This window comes from Hoplias malabaricus, chromosome 9 (genome assembly GCF_029633855.1).
Source record: "Hoplias malabaricus isolate fHopMal1 chromosome 9, fHopMal1.hap1, whole genome shotgun sequence".
Classification (NCBI taxonomy): Eukaryota; Metazoa; Chordata; class Actinopteri; order Characiformes; family Erythrinidae; genus Hoplias; species Hoplias malabaricus.
This window is the reverse complement of record NC_089808.1, coordinates 3,380,547-3,385,546: the sequence shown is the minus strand read 5'-3', so window position 1 is coordinate 3,385,546 and position 5,000 is coordinate 3,380,547. Positions and strand designations below refer to the sequence as shown.

Here is a 5,000-nt window from a genome sequence, read left to right as displayed (position 1 = left end):
AGTGTCCTATATTGTACGAAGTGCTATTTTTTATAACTACATACTTAAGGAGAATATATGAATTGTGCAGGAACACATGAAAACAGTAGGGGCCCATTACACCACTTCTATATGCCCTGGGGGTGTAAAAGTGTATCAGATGTATTCTTGTGAAAGTGGTCATTTATCGATGATGCTATTAAACGAGGCCAAAAAATGGCGTGAAAGTTGAAAGAACCACCACATAATGTTCCATATAGACAACCTTAAGGACGTTTCACTGTGTATTGAGTGATAAATGCTTTTTTTTTCACTTCTGGGACAAAATAATTGTCTTTCAGATGGAAAAATGAAAACTGCTTTTGTTGCACCTACCAACGTGTGTTTTTGCACTATGGGAGGAAACTGGAGCACCCGGAGGAAACCCACGCAGACACAGAGAGAACACACCACACTCCTCACAGAAAGTAACCCGGAGGAAACCCACGCAGACACAGAGAGAACACACCACACTCCTCACAGAAAGTAACCTGGAGGAAACCCACGCAGACACACGGAGAACACACCACACTCCTCACAGACAGTCACCCGGAGGAAACCCACGCAGACACCGAGAGAACACACCACACTCCTCACAGACAGTCACCCGGAGGAAACCCACGCAGACACAGAGAGAACACACCACACTCCTCACAGAAAGTAACCCGGAGGAAACCCACACAGACACAGGGAGAACACACCACACTCCTCACAGACAGTCACCCGGAGGAAACCCACGCAGACACAGGGAGAACACACCACACTCCTCACAGACAGTCACCCGGAGGAAACCCACGCAGACACAGGGAGAACACACCACACTCCTCACAGACAGTCACCCGGAGGAAACCCACGCAGACACAGGGAGAACACACCACACTCCTCACAGACAGTCACCCGGAGTAAACCCACGCAGACACAGAGAGAACACACCACACTCCTCACAGACAGTCACCCGGAGGAAACCCATACAGACACAGAGAGAACACACCACACTCCTCACAGATGTATTCTTGTGAAAGTGGTCATTTATCGACACTGATTTTATTCAAATGATGCCATTAAACGAAGCCAAAAAGTGGTGTGAAAGAAGAAAAAACCACCACATAATGTTCCATATAAACAACCTTAGGGATGTTTGACTGTGTATTGAGTGAAGAATACTTTGTTTTCCAATTCTGGGACAAAATAATTGTCGTTCAGATGTAAAATTGAAAACTGTGTTTTTTCTGTAAGAATATAAATATTCCCAATAATATAAATGTATCCCATGAACCAAGAGGCCAGACAGTGGTGGGTCGCTAAAGCCTTGGCACTGACCTTACCTCATCTCCTTTCTGCACAGACTGAGGTAGGATAGGGGCCATGTAACTTCTCTCACTCAGCCTGGTTCCTGGTTCCTCTGCCATCCGAATGTGTAACAGTTGGTGAAGGGTGTGCTGCCAGGCACCTAACAGTAACAGTAACAGTAAAGGGGACCAGAGAGTTAAGGATGAGAGGAAGAAACAGACTTTTAATGGGATTTCTTAATTTTTGCCAATTCAAAGCAACAGTGACAAGCAATGACAAGTCAAACTGAGGTTTCATGGAAAAAGCTAGGCCCAGTTTACTTTCAGCCCAGACCTGCACTGTCTCTTTTAGCTGGAACAACCAGCAGTACAAACTAAGCCAGGTTTCTGCCCGAGGCTCCAGTAGCTGAGCCTGCAGGCACCACAGCTTCCCCAAACCTGGTGTGTCCAGTCCAGTGAGGGGGAATCAGAAACAGTCCGTTGATAGAGGTATGAAGTGGAAGGTGCTGCATGAAAAAGTAACAAATGAAGAAAAGAAAGGAGACTAGGAAGAGAGCGAGACACGGAGGGCAGGTCCAGACTTTACAGGATGTTTATGGACAAACAGAGTAATGAATACAAATATGAGAGCCTGCTTTGTGTGGACTGATCCATTGCTAAACATAAACAATGGACTACTGTGTGTGTGTGAGTGTGTGTGTGTGTGTGTGTGTGTGTGTGTGTTTGAGAGAGACAGAGACAGAAATTAAAGAAGGCAAATGAAGGTTGAGAGAGAGAGAGAGACAGAGAGAGAGAGAGAGAGAGAGAAAGGAGGATGTGAAAGGCAAGAGCAAAATAGAGGTAGATACAGAAGGGACATAAATGAAAGAAAATATAGAGCTAGAGAAAGAAGGAGAAAAATGGGAGAGAATGAGAAAGAGAGAGAGAAATGGAGAGAGAACATGTGCAATTTCCTTAAACCCCTCTGTCTCTTCCTCTTTATCTTTCCCCCAGTTCTCCCTCCCTCCATCTCCCCACATGTGTGGGGCATGTTGTCGTGGAAACTGGTTGCTCTCCCTATTAGAATGTGCTGATGTTTATAAGTGCAGGGGCTGCCGCTTGTTGATTTTCCCTCTCTCTCTCTGCCTTTGAAACAGTGGGGAGAGAGAGAGAGAGAGAGGAGTGTGAGGAGGACTACTGCAGGAGCCAAACTAATCATCCTCTCATGCATTCTCGCTTTCATCTCCCTTTATACCTGCTCCTCTCTTTTAATTTCCTTTTGTCTCAGGTTATAACCCTCTCTCTCCCTCCCTCTCTCTCTCTACTTCACTTTCATAACACTACAGAAGAAAATGAGGGTCTCATATACTCAAAGACTAGTAAGAGAAATGTAGTACACACACACACACACACACACACACACTACGATTCAGATGAGTCAAGGTGAGATTCAGAAGAGTAAGAAGAAGAAAAACAATGATGAGAGACAGTGAGATTGTGTGTGTGTTATCCCGCCTTTATTTATTTAATTTTCAATGGGCAATAATGGAAATTCCATTTCTCAGGAATATGTATAAGCTACAGAACTTTACACAGAAGCCAAAATAACAGAGATGCCTCAAGAACTATAACCATCCATCCATCCTCTGTCTGTAATCCTTATCCAGTTCAGGGTCGCGGTGGGACCAGAGCCTACCTGGAATCATTGGGCGCAATGCGGGAATACACCCTAGAGGGGGCGCCAGTTCTTCACAGGGCAACACATACACTAACATTCACTCACACACTCACACCTACGGACACTTTTGAGTCACCAATCCACCTACCAACGTGTGTTTTTGGACTGTGGGAGGAAACCCACACAGAAACAGGGAGAACACACCACACTCCACACAGACAGTCACCCGGAGGAAACCCACACAGACACAGGGAGAACACACCACACTCCTCACAGACAGTCACCCGGAGGAAACCCACGCAGACACAGGGAGAACACACCACACTCCTCACAGACAGTCACCCGGAGGAAACCCACGCAGACACAGAGAGAACACACCACACTTCTCACAGACAGTCACCCGGAGGAAACCCACGCAGACACAGGGAGAACACACCACACTCCTCACAGACAGTCACCCGGAGGAAACCCACGCAGACACAGGGAGAACACACCACACTCCTCACAGACAGTCACCCGGAGGAAACCCACACAGACACAGGGAGAACACACCACACTCCTCACAGACAGTTACCCAGAGGAAACCCACGCAGACACAGTGAGAACACACCACACTCCTCACAGACAGTCACCCGGAGGAAACCCACACAGACACAGGGAGAACACACCACACTCCTCACAGACAGTTACCCAGAGGAAACCCACGCAGACACAGTGAGAACACACCACACTCCTCACAGACAGTCACCCGGAGTGGAAATTGAACCCACAACCTCCAGGTCCCTGGAGCTGTGTGACTGCGACACCTACCTGCTGCACCTTATTATATTCTTACAACAATTTTCAAATGAGTAACACTAGATATTTAGACTGGATTTAAGTAAATTTTACTTGCTTAGATTTCATTTCTTGCAGTGTGCCTGTTCCCCCTGGCTTTTTAACAAAGCAACCATGAGCTAGAATCCTTCATTCCAGGATCCTTCTTGGTCATGTATATTACTTGTAAATGTGTCAATCAATAATAAGTATTCAGGTTCCAATATGCTCAGCTTAGACAGGCACCCACACACACACACACAAAGAGAGCTGATTTACAGTCTCTGACATACCATCCTGCAGGAAATTCTTGTAAAAATGACAATGTGTAAACAGTCCTCATTATCACAGATCGTAAAACACACTCGTGCACAAGCGTTGGCAAATAGAATAAGACATCTGTATTTCATCTGTGATATCGACCTAATGAACAAGCCTACGATTGTGGGGCAATGCCTGCAGTAAATGTTGATGTGGCTGTGTACTTGTGAGTGTGTGTGTGTGTGTGTGTATTCACAGGTATGAATCCGAAGGCCTGTGTCGATGCCAGTATTTTGTAAAATGATTAATGAACAGCTCTATTGACTCTACTTTCTATTGACTCTAATTTGCAGAATGTCACAGACCAACAGGCCTCTATTGACTAGTCTACCTGTCTCTCTCTCTCACACACACACACACACAATGGAAAGTCCAAGGAAACTGGAAAAAAGAAAAAAACACACACACACAAAATGATGTGCTGGAAAAAAACAAAACAACAGCAACAAGGGACTCATAAAAACTCTGCCAGACCAGTTAGACCACCAAACCTGTCACCATCGCATAAACAGTACTTAAAGGTTTCGTGTTTAGGAAACAGAAGACAATCCAGCGCTCCTCTTGCTTCAGATGTGAAAAGATCCACAGGTGCTTCTGTCAATCCTGCTACTGTTAGAAGACAACAAAAGACATGAAGCTTCAGTTGAGGTGAAGGAGGGTGTGGATTTTGATATATTTGTGTACGGTTATAGTTGGGCGGCACGGTGGTGCAGCAGGTAGATGTCGCAGTCACACAGCTCCAGGGACCTTGAGGTTGTGGGTTCGATTCCTGCTCCGGGTGACTGTCTGTGAGGAGTGTGGTGTGTTCTCTCTGTGTCTGCGTGGGTTTCCTCCGGGTGACTGTCTGTGAGGAGTGTGGTGTGTTCTCCCTGTGTCTGCGTGGGTTTCCTCCGGGTGAA

General features: G+C 46.1%; 1 long non-coding RNA gene across 1 annotated transcript in view; it reads right to left on the bottom strand.

Moving 5' to 3' along the window:
• Positions 1 to 5,000, bottom strand: part of LOC136706874 (uncharacterized) — a 95,653-nt gene that overhangs the window by 24,473 nt on the left and 66,180 nt on the right. The window contains exon 3 of the long non-coding RNA XR_010804161.1: positions 1,344 to 1,468. This is a non-coding gene — a long non-coding RNA (uncharacterized lncRNA). The remainder of the gene's footprint in view (positions 1 to 1,343; positions 1,469 to 5,000) is intronic.